General features: G+C 36.8%; 1 protein-coding gene and 1 pseudogene across 6 annotated transcripts in view; one reads left to right on the forward strand and one right to left on the reverse strand.

Annotated features, from left to right (window-relative positions):
- SCAPER (S-phase cyclin A associated protein in the ER) overlaps positions 1–20,528 on the reverse strand; it is a 529,442-nt gene that overhangs the window by 306,049 nt on the left and 202,865 nt on the right. The window lies entirely within an intron of this gene.
- On the forward strand, positions 18,396–19,318 carry LOC118544485 (ragulator complex protein LAMTOR3 pseudogene; annotated as a pseudogene).

Genomic DNA, 20,528 nt, shown 5'->3' on the forward strand with positions numbered 1-20,528 from the left:
ATCCAAAAGAAGAGAGAAAGGACCCAAATTAATAAAATTATGAATAAAAGGGGAGAGATCACGACCAACACCAAGGAAATAGAAACAATTATTAGAAATTATTATCAACACTATATGCCAATAAACTGAGCAATCTGGATGAAATGGAGGCCTTCCTGGAAACCTATCAGCTGCCAAGACTGAAACAGGAAGAAATTGACAACCTGAATAGGCCAATAACCAGTAACGAGATTGAAGCAGTGATCAAAAACCTCCCAAAAAACAAGAGCTCAGGGCCTGATGGATTCCCTGGGGAATTCTACCAAACATTCAAAGAAGAAATAATACCTATTCTACTGAAGCTGTTTCAAAAAACAGAAACAGAAGGAAAACTTCCAAACTCATTCTATGAGGCCAGCATTACCTCAATCCCCAAACCAGGCAAAGACCCCATCAAAAAGGAGAATTTCAGACCGATATCCCTGATGAATATGGATTCCAAAATCCTCAACAAAATCCTAGCTAATAGGATCCAACAATACATTAAAAGGATCATCCACCACAACCAAGTGGGATTTATCCCGGGATGCAAGGGTGGCTCAACATTCGCAAATCAAGCAATGTGATAGAACACCTTAATAAGAGGAGGGAGAAGAACCATATGGTCCTCTCAATTGATGCAGAAAAAGCATTTGACAAAATACAACATCCTTTCCTGATTAAAACTCTTCAGAGTATAGGGATAGAGGGAACATTCGTCAAGTTCATAAAATTCACCTATGAAAAACCTGCAGGGAATATCATCCTCAATGGGGAAAAGCTGAGAGCCTTTCCCTTAAGATCAGGAACACGCCAAGGATGCCAACTCTCGCCACTGTTGTTCAACATAGTACTAGAAGTCCTAGCAACAGCAATCAGACAACAAAAAGAAATAAAAGGCATTCAAATCGGCAAAGAAGTCAAACTCTCTCTCTTTGCAGACGACATGATACTTTATGTGGAAAACCCAAAAGACTCCACCCCCAAATTACTAGAACTCATGCAGCAATTCAGTAATGTGGCAGGATACAAAATCAATGCATAGAAATCAATTGCTATCTTAGACACTAACAATGCAACTGTAGAAAGAGAAATTACAGAAACTATTCCATTTACAATAGCACCAAAACCCATAAGATACCTCGGAATAAACCTAACCAAAGAGATGAAGGATCTATACTCTAGGAACTACAGAACACTCATGAAAGAAATTGAAGAAGACACAAAAAGATGGAAAAATATTCCATGGTCATGGATCAGAAGAATAAACATTGTTAAAATGTCTATGCTACCCAGAGCGATCTATACCTTCAATGCCATCCCGATCAAAATTCCAATGACAGTTTTCAAAGTGCTGGAACAAACAATCCTAAAATTTGTATGGAATCAGAAAAGACCCCGAATCGTCAAGGAAATTTTGAAAAAGAGAAACAAAGCTGGGGGCATCACATTGCCCGATTTCAAGCTATATTACAAAGCAGTGATCACCAAGACAGCTGGTACTGGCACAAAAACAGACATATATACCAATGGAACAGAATAGAGAACCCAGATATGGACCCTCAACTCTATGGTCAAATAATCTTTGACAAAGCAGGTAAAAACATGCAATGGAAAAAAGACAGTCTCCTCAAAATATGGTGCTGGGAAAATTGGACAGCCACATGTAGAAGAATGAAACTCGACCATTCTCTAACACCATACACAAAGATAAACTCAAAGTGGATGAAAGACCTCAATGTGAGACAGGAATCCATCAAAATCCTAGAGGAGAACATAGGCAGTAACCTCTTTGACATCGGCCACAGTAACTTCTTTCAAGATACATCTCCAAAAGCTAGTGAAACAAAAGCAAAAATGAACTTTTGGGACTTCATCAAGATAAAAAGCTTCTGCACAGCAAAGGAAACAGTCAACAAAACAAAGAGGCAACCCACAGAATGGGAGAAGATATTTGCAAATGACACTATAGATAAAGGGCTGGTATCCAAGATCTATAAAGAACTTCTCAAACTCAACACCCAAAAAACAAATAATCATGTCAAAAAATGGGCAGAAGACATGAAAAGACACTTCTCTGAAGAAGACATACAAATGGCTAACAGACACATGAAAAAATGTTCATCATCATTAGGCATCAGGGAAACCCAAATCAAAACCACACTGAGATACCACCTTAACACCAGTTAGAATGGCAAAAATGGACAGGGAAAGAACAAATGTTGGAGAGGTTGTGGAGAAAGGGGAACCATCTTACACTGTTGGTGGGAATGCAAGTTGGGACAGCCACTTTGGATAACAGTATGGAGGTTCCTCAAAAAATTAAAAATAGAGCTACCCTATGACCCAGCAATGGCACTCCTGGGTATTTACCCCAAAGACACAGATGTAGTGAAAAGAAGGGCCATATGCATCCCAATGTTCACAGCAGCCATGTCTGCAATAGCCAAACTGTGGAAAGAGCCGAGATGCCCTTCAACAGATGAATGGATAAAGAAGATGTGGTCCATATCTACAATGGAATATTACTAAGCCATCAGAAAGGATGAATACCCAACTTTTGCATCAACATGAATGGGACTGGAGGAGAGTATGCTAAGTGAAATAAGTCAAACAGAGAAAGTCAATTATCAAATGGTTTCACTTATTTGTGGAACATAAGGAATAGCATGGAGGACATTAGGAGAAGGAAGGGAAAAATGAAGGCGGGGGGAAATCGGAGGGAGAGATGAACCATGAGAGACTATGGACTCTGAGAAACAAACAGGGTTTTAGAGAGGAGCGGGGAGGGGAGATTGGTTAGCCCGGTGATGGGTATTAAGGAGGGCATGTACTGCATGGAGCACTGGGTGTTATATGAAAATAATGGATCGTGGATCACCACATCAAAAACTAATCATGTATTGTATGGTGACTCACATAAGATAATAAAATTTTTAAAATTAAAAAAAATGAGAATAATAAAAGGAACACAGGGACACCATCAAGTATAGTAACATTTGCATTATAGGGGTCCTAGAAGAAGAAGAGAGGAAAGCAGGCAGAAAATTTATTTGCAGAAATAATAGCTGAAAACTTCCTGAATCTAGGGAAGGAAACAGAAATCCAGATCCAGCAGGCACAGAGATCCCACAACAAAATCAAATCAGAGGCTCAAACAAAAAGACATAGTAATTAAAATGGCTGAAAGTATGATAAAGAGAGAATCTTAAAAGTAGCAAGAGTAAACAGTTACATACAAGGGAAACTTCATAAGGCTATCAGCTGATTTTTCTACCAGAAACTTTACAGGCTGGAAGGAAGGGTCATGATATATTCAAATTGCTGAAAAAAACAAAAACCAAAAAAAAAAAAACCTCTGCAACCAAAAATACTCTATCCAGCAAGGCTATGATTCAGAATAGAAGGAAAGATAAAGTGTTTCCCAGACAAACAAAAGTTAATGGAATTCATCACCACTAAACCAGCCTCACAAGAAATGTTAAAGGGGACTCTTTGAGTGGGAAGGAAAGACCATAAGCAGGAATAAGAAAATTAGGAAGCACAAAAGCAGTAAAATTAAGTATATGTATAACAATCAGTCAAGGGATTCACAAAATAAAAGGATGTAATGCATGACACCATATATCTAAAACATGGGGAAGAGAGGAGAAAAAATTTAGTGCTTTTAGAATGGGTTCAAGCTTATGTGACATCAACTTAATATAGACTGCTATATGCAGAAGATGTTATATATAACATAAGAGGTAACCAGAAATCAAAAACTGTAACAGATAAGCAAACAATAAAGAGAAAGGAATCCAAGTATATTACTAAAGAAAGCCAGCAAACCATGAGAGAGCAGGAGAAGAAAGGAACAGAGAACTACAAAAAATAACCATAAAATAAGTAAGAAAACGACAATAAGTACATAATAACAATAATTACTTTGAATGTAAATGGACTAAACACTCCAATAAAAAGACATACGGTGGGGCGCCTGGGTGGCTCAAAGTCATTAAGCGTCTGCCTTTGGCTCAGGTCATGATCCCAGGGTCCTGGGATTGAGCCCCACATCGGGCTCCCTGTTCCGTGGGAAGTCTCTTCTCCCTTTCCCACTCCCCCTTCTCGTGTTCCCTCTCTCGCTGTGTCTCTGTCAAATAAATAAATAATATCTTAAAAAAAAAAAAAAAAGACATACGGTGATAGAATGGATAAAAAAAAAGCAAGACCCAACCATATGCTGCCTACAAGAGACTCATTTCAGACCTAAAGACACATAAAGATGGAAAAGCATTTATCATTCAAATGGTAGTGAAAAGAAAGCCAGGTAGTAATACTTATATTGGACAAAACAGACTTTAAAACAAAGACTGTAACGAGAGACAAAAGAGGACCTATATAATCATAAGGGGAACATTCAACAGGAGGATATAACAATTGTAAATATGTATACACCCAATATAGGAGCACTTAAATACATAAAGCAGCTACTAATGAACATGCAGAAGTAATTGATAGTAATTCAGTAATAGCAGTGGACTTTAAAACACCACTTAAATCAATGGACAGATCATCCAAACAGAAAACTGACAAGAAAACAATGAGTTTGAATGACACATTGGACCAGATGGATCTAACAGATATATTCAGGACAATCCAAACTAAAACAGAATACACATTTTCAAGTGCACATGGAATATTCTACATAGTAAATCCTATTAGGCCACAAAACAAGTCTCAACCAATTGAAAAGAGGAAGTCATACCATGCATCTTTTCCAATAACAACACTATGAAACTAGAAATCAACCAGAAGAAAAATTCTGGAAAGAACACAAATATATGGAGGTTAAATAACATGGTATTAAATAATGAATTGATCAATCAAGAAATTAAAGAAAATCAAATAGGAAATCAAAAAACATGGAGACAAATGAAAACGAAAACACAGTAGTCAAAAATCTTTGGGATGGGGGGGCGGAGCAAGATGGTGGAGGAGTAGGAGACCTGGATTTCGTCTCCTCTCAGGAATTCAGCTGGATAGGGATCAAACCATTCTGAACACCTACAAACTCAACAGGAGATGGAAGAAAAGAATAGCAACAACTCTTTGAACAGAAAAGCGACCACTTTCTGGAAGGTAGGACGTGCGGAGAAGTGAATCCGAGGCGATATTCGGGAGGATAGACAGCGGGGGAGGGGCCTCCATCGGGCACTTCTGGCAAGTGATAGAGCCACGGAGCACAAAATCGGAACTTTTAGAAGTCTGCTCCGCTGAGGGACATCACTCTGGTGGCTAAGTGGGGGGTGGAACTCTCGTGGGACAGTGTGGTCTCAGGACCCTCGGGGTCACAGAAAGACCGGGGGTGCCTGAGTGCGGCAGAGCTCCCAGGTATCGGAGCGGGGAAGCCGGCTGCAGAGACGGAGCCCAGGCGCGGGCTCTCAGCTCGGGGTTGCCATAAACCGTGATCCGTGGCACAGTCGGGCCACTGCTCTTCCAGCAGGGACCCAAAAAGCGGCAGATCCGGGAGACTCCCCTTCCTCCCCCGGGAGGAGCGGCGCGGGAGCGCACCGCAGGGATCTGCTGCGTTTGGAGACTCCACCCGGGGTCGGGTGCCAGAGATAGAAATGCGCGGTCACAGGCCGGGTGAGCATGGAGTACGGCTGGAGACCGGGGGACGGGAGTGACTGACTGCTTTTCTCTGGGGACGCACTGAGGAGTGGAGCCCCGAGTTCTCGGCTCCTCCGAGGCGGAGATTGGGAGGCCGCCATTTTCACTCTCCGCCTCCAAAGCTGTACGGAAAGCTTGCAGGTAACAAAAGCTCCCGAGAGCAAACCCGAGCAGATTACTTAGCCCGGATTGGCAAGGGCGGGGCAATTCCGCCTCCGGTAAAGACATTTGGGAACCACGGCAACAGGACCCTCCCCCAGAAGGTCAGCGAGAACAGCCAGCCAAGACCAGGTTTACCGATCAGTGAGAATGGCAGAACTCCTGCGCTAGGGGAATACTGCACATAGAATTCATGGCTTTTTTACCATGATTCTTTAGTCTTTCAAAGTTATTTTTTTTAACTGTCTTTTTTTCTTTTTTCTTTTTTTTTTTTAATTTTTCTTTTTCCCTTTTTCAACCAACATCTTATCAATCCCTTTTTTAAAAAACATTTTTATTTTTCATTTTTAGAGTCATATTCTATCCCTTCATAGTAGTTACCCATATTTTAGGCATATATAAGTTGTTCTCTCTTTAAAATTTTGAGATAGTTTCTTCTAACAGATCAAAATATACTCTAAATCTCTAGTGTATGGTTTTTTTCTACTCCCCTGCCTGATCACATTCTCTACCCTTTTTTCTTTTCTTTTTTCTTTTTTTTTTTTTAAATCCTCTTCTTTCTTTTTTCAAACAACTTATCAATTCCTTTTATAAAATTTTTTATAATTTCCATGTTTACAGTCATATTCCATCCCTTCATCATATCAACCCTTATTTTTCTACATATATAAGTTTTTCTTTCTTTAAAATTTTGGGAGGCACTTTCTTTTAACAGACCAAAATACACCCAAAATCTAGTGTGTGGCACTGATCTATAAACCAGCCTGATCATATCTGATCACATTCTGTTTTTGTTTTGTTTTGTTTTGTTCTGTTTTTGTTTGTTTTTATCTTTATCTTTTTCTTTTTCCTTTTTTTTTTCTTTTTCTTTTTTCTCTCTTTCCCTTTCTTTTCCCACTGCTTCAGGTCTTTTCTGATTTGTTTAGAGTGTATTTTCTGGGGACGTTGTTACCCTGCTAGCATTTTGTTCTCTCATTAATCTATTCTCCTCTGCACAAAATGACAAGACGGAAAAAATCACCTCAACAAAAAGAACAAGAGGTAGTACCGACTGCCAGGGACCTACTCAATACAGACATTAGTACAATGTCAGATATAGAGTTCAGAATCATCACTTTAAAGATACTAGCTGGGCTTGAAAAAAGCATGGAAGTTATTAGATAAACCCATTCTGGAGAAGTAAAAGAACTAAAATCTAACCAAGTCGAAATCAAAAAGGCTATGAATGAGGTGCAATGAAATATGGGGGCGCTAACTGCTAGGATAAATGAGGCAGAAGAGAGAATCAGTGAGATAGAAGACCAAGTGATGGAAAATAAAGAAGCTGAGAAAAAGAGAGATAAACAACTACTGGATCACGAGGGCAGAATTCGAGAGATAAACAATACCATAAGACGAAACAACATTAGAATAATTGGGATCCCAGAAGAAGAAGAAAGAGAGAGAGGGGCAGAAGGTATACTGGAGCAAATTATAGCAGAGAACTTCCCTAATTTGGGAAAGGAAACAGGCATCAAAATCCAGGAAGCACAGAGAACCCCTCTCAAAATCAATAAAAATAGGTCAACACCCTGACATCTAATAGTAAAACTTACGAGTCTCAGAGACAAAGAGAAAATCCTGAAAGCAGCTCAGGAGAAGAGATATGTAACCTACAATGGTAGAAACATTAGATTGGCAGCAGACTTATCCACAGAGACCTGGCAGGCCAGAAAGGACTGGCAGGACATAATCAGAGCACTAAATTAGAAAAATATGCAGCCAAGAATACTATATCCAGCTAGGCTGTCATTGAAAATTGAAGGAGAGATAAAAAGCTTCCAGGACAAACAAAAACTAAAGGAATTTGCAAACACGAAACCAGCCCTACAAGAAATCTTGAAAGGGGTCCTCTAAGCAAAGACAGAGCCTAAAAGCAACATAGACCAGAAAGGAACACAAACAATATACAGTAACAGTCATCTTACAGGCAATACAATGGCACTAAATTCTTATCTTTCAATAGTTACCCTGAATGTAAATGGGCTAAATGCCCCAATCAAAAGACACAGGCTATCAGATTGGATTAAAAACGAAGACCCATCGATATGCTGTCTGCAAGAGACTCATTTTAGAACCAAAGACACCCCCAGATTAAAAGTGAGGGGGTGGAAAACCATTTACCATGCTAATGGACACCAAAAGAAAGCTGGGGTGGCAATCCTTATTCAGACAAATTAGATTTTAAACCAAAGACTGTAATAAGAGATGAGGAAGGACACTATATCCTACTTAAAGGGTCTATCCAACAAGAAGATCTAACAATTGTAAATATCTATGCCCCTAACATGGGAGCAGCCAATTATATAAGGCAATTAATAACAAAAGCAAAGAAACACATCGACAACAATACAATAATAGTGGGGGACTTTAACAACCCCCTCACTGAAATGGACAGATCATCTAAGCAAAAGATCAACAAGGAAATAAAGACTTTAAATGACACACTGGACCAAATGGACTTCACAGACATATTCAGAACATTCCATCCCAAAGCAACGGAATACACATTCTTCTCTAGTGCCCATGGAACATTCTCCAGAATAGATCACATCCTAGGTCATAAATCAGGGCTCAACTGGTACCAAAAGATTGGGATCATCCCCTGCATATTTTCAGACTACAATGCTTTGAAACTAGAACTCAATCACAAGAGCAAAGTCGGAAAGAACTCAAATACATGGAGGCTAAAGAGCACCCTACTTAAGAATGAATGGGTCAACCAGGAAATTAAAGAAGAATTAAAAAAATTCATGGAAACCAATGAAAATGAAAACACAACTATTCAAAATCTTTGGGATGCAGCAAAGGCAGTCCTAAGAGGAAAGGATATAGCAATACAAGCCTTTCTCAAGAAACAAGAAAGGTCTCAAGTACACAACCTAACCCTACACCTAAAGGAGCAGGAGAAAGAACAGCAAATAAAGCCTAAACCCAGCAGGAGAAGAGAAATAATAAAGATCAGAGCAGAAATCAATGAAATAGAAACGAAAAGAACAGTAGAACAGATCAACGAAACTAGGAGCTGGTTCTTTGAAAGAATTAACAAGATTGATAAACCCCTGGCCAGCCAACAAAATCAGGAATGAAAGAGAGAAATAACAAACAACACTACAGAAATACAAATAATTATAAGAGAATATTATGAAAAATTATATGCCAACAAATTGGACAATACAGAAGAAATGGATAAATTACTGAAAACACATAACCTGCCAAAACTGAATCAGGAAGAAACAGAAAATTTGAATAGACTGATTACCAGCAATGAAAGTAAATCACTAATCAGAAAAACTCCCATCAGACAAAAGTCTAGGACCAGATGGCTTCACAGGTGAATTCTACCAAACATTTAAAGAAGAGTTAATACCTATTCTTTTCAAACTATTTAAAACAATAGAAGAGTAAGAAAAGTTTCCGGGGCGCCTGGGTGGCTCAGTCGTTAAGCGTCTGCCTTCAGCTCAGGTCACAATCCCAGGGTCCTGGGATCGAGACCCGCATAGGGCTGCCTGCTCGGTGGAAAGCCTGCTTCCCTCTCCCACTCCTGCTTGTGTTCCCACTCTCGCTGTCTATCAAATAAATAAATAAAATCTTTAAAAAAATAAAAGTTTCCAATTTCATTATATGAGGCCAGCATTATCCTGATACCAAAACCAAAAAAAAAAAAAAAGGAAAGAATGATAGGCCAATATCTCTGGTGAACACACATGGAAATATCCTCAACAAAATATAAACAAACCAAATCCAACAATACATTAAAAAAAAATCATTAACCACGATCAAGTGGGATTTATTCCTGGGATGCAAGGATGGTTCAATATTCACAAATCAATCAACGTGGTACACCAGATCAACAAGAGAAAGGGTAAACATTGTATGATCATTTCAACAGATGTAGAAAAAGCATCTGATAAAGTATGACATCCACTTAAGATAAAAATTCTCAACACAGCAGGTTTACGGGGAATTTTACCTTCAACATAATAAAGGCCATCTATGAAAAACCAACAGCTAACATCATATTCAATGGTGAAAGCTGAGTTTTCCCCCTAAGATCAGGAACAAGACAGGATGTCCACCCTCACCACTTTTATTCAACATAGTCCTGAAATCCTAGCCACAGCAACCAGACAAGAAAAAGAAAAGGCATCCAGATTGGTAAGGAAGAAGTAAAACATTCACTACTTGCAGATGACATGATACTATATATAGAACACCCTAAAGACTACAAAAAAACCTACTAGAAATGATAAATGAATTTATTAAAGTTGCAGGATACAAAATCAATACACAGAAATCCATTGCATTTCTATACACTGATAATGAAGTAGCATAAAGAGAAATTAAGAAAACAATCCCATTTACAATTGCACCATAAACAACAAAATATCTAGTAATAAACTTAACCAAGGAGATCAAAAAACTGTACTCTGAAAACTGTTACACATTGATGGAAGAAACTGAAGACGACACAAACAAATGGAAAAACATTCCATGCTAATGAATTGGGAGAAGAAATATTGGTGAAATGGACATACAACCAAAGCAATCTAAAGATTTAATGCAATCCCTATCAAAATATCAACATTTTTCACAGAACTAGAATGAATAATCCTAAAATGTGTATGGAACCACAGAAGACCCCAAACAGCCAAAGCAATCTTGAAAAAGAACAAAACTGGAGGTATCACAATTTCTGATTTCAAGATAAACTACCAAGTTGCAGAAATTAAAAGTGTATAGTATAGCACAAAAATAGACACCATAGATCAATGGAACACAAGAGAGAGCCAGAAATAAAAATCACAACTATATGGTCAATTATTTTCTACAAAAGAGGCAAGAATATGCAATAGGAAAAAAAAGAGTCTCTTCTATAAATAGTGGTGGGAAAACTGGACAGCTACATGCTAAAGAGTGAAACTGGACCACATACTTCCACTTTATACAAAACTATACTCAAAATGGATTGAAGACCTAAATGTGATACCTGAAACCTTACAAAAATCCTAGAAGAGAGCACAGGCAGGAATTTCTTTGACATCGGCTACAGCAACATTATTCTAGATACGTCTCCTGAGGCAAGGGAACAAAAGCAAAAATAAACTATTGGGATTTCATCAGCAAACAAAACAATCAACAAAATTAAAGGCAACCTACAGAATGGGAGAAGATATCTGCAAATGACATACCTGATAAAGGGTTAGTATCTAAAATATATAAAGAGGGGTGCCTGGTGGCTCAGTCATTAAGTGTCTGCCTTCGGCTCAGGTCATGATCCCAGGGTCCTGGGATCAACCCCCGCATCAGGCTCCCTGCTCAGCGGGAAGCCTGCTTCTCCCTCTCCCACTCCCCCTGCTTGTGTTCCCTCCTCGCTATATCTCTGTCAAATAAATAAAATCTTAAAAAATAAATAAATAAATATATATATAGATATATAGATATATATAAAGAACTTACACAACTAAATAACCAAAAAAACAAATAATCCAATTAAAAAATGGGCAGAAGACATGAACAGATCTTTCTCCAAAGAAGACATACAGATGGCCAACAGACACATGAAAAGATGCTAAACATTACCAATTGGCAGGGAAATGCAAATCAAAACCACAATGAGATATCACCTTATACCTGTCAGAATGGCTAAAATAAAAAACACAAGAAACAACAAGTGCTGGAGGGGATGTGGAGAAAAAGGAACCATCTTACACTGCTGGTGGGAATGCAAACTGGTGCAGCCACTGTGGAAAACAGTATGGAGGTTCCTCAAAAAATTAAACATAGAATTACCTTTGATCCAGTAATTCTACTTCTAGGTATTTACCCAAAGAATACAATAATACTAATTGGAAAAGATAAATACACCCCTATGCTTATTGCAGCATTATTTACAAATACCCAAATTATGGAAGCACCCCAAGTGTCTATCAGTAGTTGAACTGATAAAGAAGATGTGGTATATATATATAATGAAATATTACCCATGTGAAAGAATGACATCTTGCCATTTGAACATGGCTGGATCTAGAGGGTATAATGCTAAGTAAAATAAGTCAGTCAGATAAAGAAAAATATGTCATTCATATGTGGAATTTAAGAACCAAAACAAAGGAACAAAGGGATAAAGAGACAAAGAAAAAAAACAGACTCTTAAATATAGAGAACTGGTGGTTACCAGGGGGGAAGGGGGTGGTACAATGGGTGAAATAGAGGGCATTAAAGGTACACTTATCATGATAAGCACTGAGTAATGTATAGACTCCTGAATCAGTATACTGTACACTTGAAACTAATATAACACTGTATATTAATTATATTGGAATTAAAATATTTATTTTTTATTTATTTTTTATTTTATTATGTTACGTTAGTCACCATACAACACATCATTAGTTTTTGATGTGGTGATCCACAATCCACTGTTTTCGTATAACACCCAGTGCTCTATGTAGTTTAAATTTTTAAGTAAGAAAAGAAGAAATGAAAAAACTTCAAAAATTTAACAAGATTAAAAAAAAAGAAAAAAGAACAAGCCTTAGAAAACCAAAATGACTAGAAAGACATAGACATAAGGATTAGTATTAACCGTTACGAACTTAAAGAGCTAAGACTAAACTGGTGGTTAAAGGCTAAAGAAAATAGTATATAATGGCTGTGCCTCAGATTTTTCTTAGTATTACTATTAAAAAAAAAGAAAGAATGGGAAAACTTATATTCTCAGTAATTACATTGGCAGTGGGAGTAGTGGTAATGCTGTTCTAAGACTGTTGTGTGTGTGATGTGGGATGATGTAAAGGAAATTATGGATATTATAATTTTATCATTCCCTGCCTTTGATTTCCTGAATGTTTGGTATGGAAGAGATACAATACACAGAAGGTTACATAAAACACCCTCCATCTTAAATTTGAATTTTAAGAATTCATGAATCCATCATCTTTAAGTAAAAAATAAATGTATATGTACACACACAGATGTATATATGGAGTGTGAATACATACACAATTGATATACATATCACATATATTTTATTTATTTCCTAATTCTGTTCACAATTACCAACCCAATAGCAATAAGCTTCCTTAATAATGCTCTTGGAATACCATTTCTAAATATAAATAATAAGGGCTTCTTAGTGAAATAACTCATCATAAGGCTAAATATCTTGCCATACCAAGTAGAAGGATAACTATCAAATTCAACTAGGCTCATGTCAAAAGAACTTGAGTGCAAACTTTTTAAGAGACTCCCACTGACCAAAATATGGCATAATTTGAGCTTCAAAAAGGAGAATTTCAAATGACGGAAACCCCTCAAAAGTGTTTAAATCCATGAGTTTATAATAATACATATTTTTAAAAAGACCAGTTGGAACCTTTGCAGGATATTAGGGAACCAATTCATTACTTTGAAGACAGGCAAATAAAAATTCACCCTGCCATTCAGTAACCAAATAGATGAGGGAAAGCATCTCTTTATAAATATATATCAAATAATAAATGAAAATGAAATGTAAAATTGGAATATACCTATTAATTAATGGACCTAGATATTCATTAATCAATAGCTAATAACATTAATATGAGAAAAAGAAAGACAATCAGACATTATATTCATGCTGGTAAAAGAACTCAATACCAATTACAGATTTCCCAATTATAGAACTCAATACTAATTATGGGTTTGGGTTGGACCTTACTCTGATCAAGCCTCTAGATTCAACTGCCCATGGGCATGTAATAGAAAAGCCAGAAAAACCTTGCACTGAAGCACACTGTATAGTAATAGAGCCTTAGGAAGTCACATTATTCCTTGGCTAGGAACTGAATTTCCTAGTCCTGTAAGTCCCTCGTATAGCTAGAAGTAGCCATATGACTGAATTCTAATCAAGAGAATATGAATGCATGCTCAGTGTTTGAAGGCCCATTCACTTTCTTCCTCTTCAGCAAACCAGAACACAAAAGAGCATCTAACACAGCTCTGAGCCTGAAGGGGAGGGCATATGCCATAGGATATAGAGAAAGAAGAAGATGGGTCCCTGAAAAATCAAATGGCATTTGATTCCACTCATGAAGTGGAATCTAAGAAAACAAAGAATAAACAAACAAAAAGCAGAATCAGACCTATAAATACAAACTGATAGTTGCCAGAGGGGAGAGGGGTAGGGGGTTGGGCAAAATGGATGAAGGGGAGTGGCAGATACAGGCTTCCAGTTATGAAATAAGTCAAGGGAAGAAAAAGCACAGCATATGTAATTCAGTAAATGATATTATATTAGCCATGTAACAGGACAGATAATAGTCACACTTGTGGTGAACATAGTATAGTATACAAACATGTCAAATTATTAAGTTGTACATCTGAAACTAATGTAACATAGTGTGCCAACTATACTCAAAAAGAAAAAAGAAAAGAAAAAGAGAGAAGGAAGGAAGGAAGAAAAGAAGGAAGGAAGGAAAGATGGATCACATGGCATAAATCTACGCTGACAACTTATACTGCTAACCTCAGGGCTGTACTGTAAGAAATAAACTTCTATGTTCTTAAAATCTTTGTATTTTTGTTTCTTTTATTACAGCAGATTAGTTTTTTCCCTAACTAATGCAATTACGTAAAAAATTATATGTAAACTATATCTTTGTATACTTATATATGTATGTATAAAATGACTATAAGAAAACAAGGCAAAATACTAAAATTTTCACAGATGAATGTGATAGATTTTTAATTTTCTCTTTTATAATAAGTATAATTAGCAGAAACAAAAGCTTTTTTAAAATAGATATTATGAAGTAATATCTGGAATTGACTTCAAAATAGTATTTGGGAGGGATTCACCATGAATTTATCATTGTTATGGCTTACTATTCTGTCCACTATTATGTTTTAAATTCTCCATAATAACCAGTTCAGAAGAGTCACGTTGTAAGGAAAAGTAATTTGTACACACGAATCTTAAAACTCTGGCTTGCCAAAAGAAGTAAATGAAATCATAATATTCATATCTCTCAAACATCTAAGAGCCAAACCTAAAATGTAATTAACATATTTGCAGACGATTCAAGTACTAAAGTGCATTCTGCAAGTTTGAAATCTATTAAAAGGATGGGAGACAATGTCCTGCAAAAAAGTAGAAATAGTAAGAAAGTGCGTCACTGAAAGAAGTAGTTATATATTTTTATTGATCCAATATGGGACAGGGCAAAAGTTAACTAGCAGTTACAAGATGATGAATAACGTGAGCCTCCTAAGAAACAGTGCGGACCAAAAAGAGCCAGGCTCTGCTTACTGAGTCAGAGATGAAGGTTCTAAAGCTCTTCACCTAATTCCATAGCCCAATCTGTTGTGATAGGAAGTACACTAGCAGGATGCATCCACTAGTTGGTATCTCCTGAAATTAATCTTGCTGCACAAGGTCCAGCATCCAGTATATCTGAGCAATCCTTGAGCACCTGTGTACACAGGCAGGCAGCACTTCTCACTCTCTCCTCAGCAGTAATCCATTCCATAAAATCTGGTTCCTTTTTTTTTTCCCCTCTCCCTACTCATTGTTCTAGATTCCTGCTATAATTTGAGTGCTGCCCTGAACCCTAGAACCTAACCTTTGGGCTCTAATCCTTGATGACATCCTTTCTTAAAAGAAATGGCTGAGATCAGAAAAATAGAGCAATATCATTTCCTTTTATTTGAAATGTTACGTGCTTCAAGTTACCTATGGCTCTGGCCATTTACAAATGGAGCTTTTCAGATACTGGTATCTCTATCTCCATTCTATATAAACATCCCTGTCTACTTAATATTTAATAAAATGCTCCATTAAAAAAATAATAAAGATACCTTAAATAACTTTACTTCTGCAAAACTGCCATAAGAAAACAGAGAGTTACAAAAATATTTCTCTACAAATATATTCACTGCAGTGAGATTTACAACAAAATAGCAGTAGGGAATTGATTACATAAATTGTGGCACATACATTAAGATGATACTACACAGATTCGATTAATCTTAAATAATAGTAATGATATTAAAAACATACACTGTATGTTAAAAAAATCAGGATTCAGGGGCGCCTGGGTGGCTCAGTCATTAAGCGTCTGCTTTCGGCTCAGGTCCTGATCGCAGGGTCCTGGGATCGAGCCCCATATTGGGCTCCCTGCTCCGCAGGGGAGACTGCTTCTCCCTCTCTCACTCCCCCTGCTTGTGTTCCCCTCTCACTATGTATCTCTCTGTCAAATAAATAAAAATCTTTAAAAAAAAAAAAAATCAGGATTCAAATCTATGCAATGTAGTTTATATATAAATAAGTACGTAAGATTTATATATTAATATACAAAGAGCAGAAAATAGATCAAAATGTTAACAGCAGGCATTATTTTTTATCCAATTTTCTACAATTAATATTAATATTTTAATTATTACAAAATTAATGCTAATATGGAAATGCAAAGAAAAGCAAGCTTTCTAAAGAAACTGTTGATTTGTACAAGGTTACAGCTGCTGTAAGCTTATTAGTGCTGCAGAAGGATGAATATTAACTGCAAAAATACACTCATCTTCCATATCTACTCACAGTTCTATTTATGCCACAGGCACAAGGATAAGCAAAATGTATTCCTTAAGACACAGTATCTATGATTTACTTAGTCATTTTCAAAATACGAAGAACTCAGGACCAAAAAATCACCCCAAAAGCTTCCTTCCTAACTGACAAAGTACACCTCCTAGCCTCATGGAATGCAATGCAACTCCTATTCTTACTAACAAGGCAGGAAGTTGGCCATTTTGACTATTTGATACTATTAATCCTAAATAAGCATTAATAGGAAATACTGTTTTTCCTTTAGGCATAGAAAATCAGGTTGATGCAGGAGAAACAGCACTGAACTATGAGTCAAAATATCTACACCAAGATAAATTCTGCGACTCATGACTGACTTATCTGGGCCTCAGTTTCCTCCCTAGTAAAATAAAGGGATTAGACATCCTAAAGTCCTCCCTTTTCTAACATCCTAAGAATCAATGTAACAAGCCCAAAAGCTAATCAGTGATGGCTAATTACACACACACACACACACACACACAAATTAAGTCTAGCTTTTAAGTCACAATTGTGACTTCTTAAACAATATTGCTACAATATGTATATAAGAAACTAATAACGGGCGCCTGGGTGGCTCAGTTGGTTGGGCGACTGCCTTCGGCTCAGGTCATGATCCTGGAGTCCCTGGATCGAGTCCCGCATCGGGCTCCCTGCTCAGCGGGGAGTCTGCTTCTCCCTCTGACCCTCCCCCCTCTCATGTACTCGCTCTCTCTCATTCTCTCTCTCTCAAATAAATAAATAAAATCTTAAAAAAAAAAAAAAGAAACTAATAACTATACAGACATAATCTCATCAAAGTTTATAACCTTCTTATTCTTTTAATTACCTTTTATGGTTTTTTTCTACCATAATTTACTATATTTAATGAAATGATTCATACTGAAGTTTATGATCTTGATATTCTTTCAGACTCCTCCTAAAGATTCTCATAGTTCCTTACTTTTTAAAAGAGACATGAAAAAAATTAAGCTATAGTAAGATTCATGATCTTTGGGAAAGAATATAAAAAGCTCTAAAAATAGAATACATGCGAAAATATAAATGACACAAGATAGAATTTTATTAAATTGCCATTTTTAGAACTCAAGTTATACCTCAGAATAAATACATTTCATAAAATGTGGTACACCAAAAGAAATAATCTGCTCCCCACTACTTAAAAATATTATAACACAGACATGATGGGGCGCCTGGGTGGTTCAGTTGTTAAGCGTCTGCCTTCGGCTCAGGTCATGATCCCAGGGTCCTGGGATCGAGCCCCACATCGGGCTCCCTGCTCCGCAGGGGACTGCTTCTCCCTCTCCCACTCCCCCTGCTTGTGTTCCCTCTCTCGCTGTGTCTTTCTGTCAAATAAATAAAATCTTTAAAAAAAAATATTATAACACAGACATGAGAATTTTTAAGGATATTCTTCCTAGATCAAAAGGATTTAAATGTATTTCCTTTGAAAAAAAGGACTAAAGCTTCATTATAATAATACAAATGTATTTTTAAATGAAAATCAAGTTTCCTTTAGAGAAATCCAATCTCATGCTCAAGAGGCTTACTTATTTCTCTGCAACTCAAAAGTTTGCTTTCAAGAGCAGGGTGGATGCCAAGTTACTAATCTAAATAGATGAGAAATTAATGTAAGGGTTTTCACATATTGTTTGGAAAACCAGCATTTTTCTCTAAACCTCATCCAGTACTTCAACTTTGAATCTAAAATCCAATGATATCAGTGTATTCCTGAATCAAATAAAGTTTTTCCTTAAATTCTTAAAAATATTATGAGGCATTCCACTCTTTTAAACCTGCCTGGCAGAACAACAAATAAGATATATAGGAGGCACTTTATAGCTTTCCTTATTGCCTTCTATAAAAACTGGGGAAGGGTAGAGGCTGGAAGGGCTTGAACATGTTCTTGTTTCTCTGGATGATGATGAGGGTACGAAAAGTGAGGGATGAGGAAGAAGTGGGGGAATGGAGAGATGAAGGTATTTGGGAAGAAAAGAAGAAGAAAAATTGGGAGAAAAAGAGAAGCAGATGAAAGAAGGGAAGAAATAAAAGAATACTCAACTAAAAACAACATGGTATTTTTAGATAGCACTCTTCCATGTATTTTGAATATCACTCTCCAGAGATATGGTATACTGAAAACAATAAATTGTAGTGTAGCTCATTAACATTTAGTTTATTAACATTAATTCAATACTTTACTATATGCCAAGGGCTTATGCTAACTGCTTAAGTTAAAGGGTACGACTCCCTGGGTGTCACAGTTTCACCCAGAATAACACCGAAACAATCTGTAGTAAACTATTATTTTGACTGATATCACTCCTCCATAAAACTATTCCAGCAGATTATCATCCAGAATGACTTCAGAGGAAAGCTGATTTGTAATTACTGATTTGTAGGATGGAATTTGTCATATCAAATAAAGTATGTACAAGCTGTCCCTAAATTTACAGCTGAGAGAACACAGCAGCCCAGAAGCCAGGACCTAAAGAGATTCCTGTACAAAAAATTACCAAGTGTTGAAGGGCTCCATGCCGTTATTGTGTCAGATAGAGACAGAGTCCGTGTTATTAAAGTGGCCATTGATAATGCTCTAGAGCATGCTTTGAGACCTCGTTTCTTATCTACTTTTGCCCTTCCAACAGACCAAGGGAGCAAATTTGGACTTCCAAAAAATAAGAGTATCATGTTACTATAACACCTACCAGGTGGTTCAATTCAATCGTTTACCTTTGGTGGTGAGTTTCATAGCCAGCAGCAATGCCAATACAGAACTCATTGTTAGCCTAGAAAGGGAACTTGCTCTGTTATGAAGAATTGAGACAAACTGTGGGAGGTTCTTAATCTGGCAGTGGTTTTGATGTATACCTTTTCTCTTTATAACAGACACAATATCAATCCGGCAATCTTTAGACCACAACAATACTTGTATCCATGTACTCAAAAAAGGGCCTCTTTTCCTACCTGACACTAAAGTCTACAGATATAATTTATGGACAGATTGTTATCTTTTTTTTGTGTAGGGTCTTTTCTTAATTTAGTGAGATCTAGGGATACCACAGAAATGGTTCAGTATATCACAGCTCCCATGGAACTAGTTCAGTCACAAATATACATGAGATTCTACTCAGTGGGTCAGAATTAAAATGGTACATATTATATAATATGACCAGGCCTGCAGAATGAAGCAGACCCTTTTTATTGTGAATAACAATGAGGACATATTTTTCTTTATATTGTTTTATTTCTTTGCATTGAGTGTGAGGAAGATAAAATGGCTTAGTAAAAGTAACAAAATCAGTACAATCACTAACTTTTCTATGTATATATTATTTTGCAATATAAATGAATATTACTAAATGACTTGATTCTTCTCAGAGGGTGCTGCTCTTTAATGAAAATGAAAATGAAAAAGATAGTTAATGTCTTTTTTCTCTGCCCTGCTTTCTATAACCAATCGGTATTTTAATGTTTGTGTGTTCTTTTTAAAAATGATTCATTATTGGGCGCCTGGGTGGCTCAGTTGGTTAAGCGACTGCCTTCGGCTCAGGTCATGATCCTGGAGTCCCGGGATCGAGTCCCACATCGGGCTCCCTGCTCAGCAGGGAGTCTGCTTCTCCCTCTGACCCTCCTCCCTCTCATGCTCTCTGTCTCTCATTCTCTCTCTCACAAATAAATAAAATCTTAAAAAAAAAAAAAAAAAAAAGATTCATTATTGAATTCTGTTTCCAATATTGGTATGTCTGTAAACATGGTAGTACCAGCCATTTTTTTTCATACATGAGTATAAATAAAATAGTATTTTTTAAAGGATGGCTTGAGCACTAAAAATAAGTAAATTAATTAAAATAAAGTATGTACAGATATTACTGAAACACTATTCAAAAAATGAAAGCACCATATAAAGAACTAGCTCACTTTTTAAAATGAGTGTGTTTAGAGATTCATGAAACTCAGAGATAGCATACAATGAAGAGTTAGGCTCACTTGATGATATTTATCTGTGCTTCCCTGGTGCCTGGACTAATGCATAGTGTACAAGCAGGTGCTGGAA

The sequence above is a fragment of the Halichoerus grypus genome, chromosome 8, assembly GCF_964656455.1.
Source record: "Halichoerus grypus chromosome 8, mHalGry1.hap1.1, whole genome shotgun sequence".
NCBI classification, from domain to species: Eukaryota; Metazoa; Chordata; class Mammalia; order Carnivora; family Phocidae; genus Halichoerus; species Halichoerus grypus.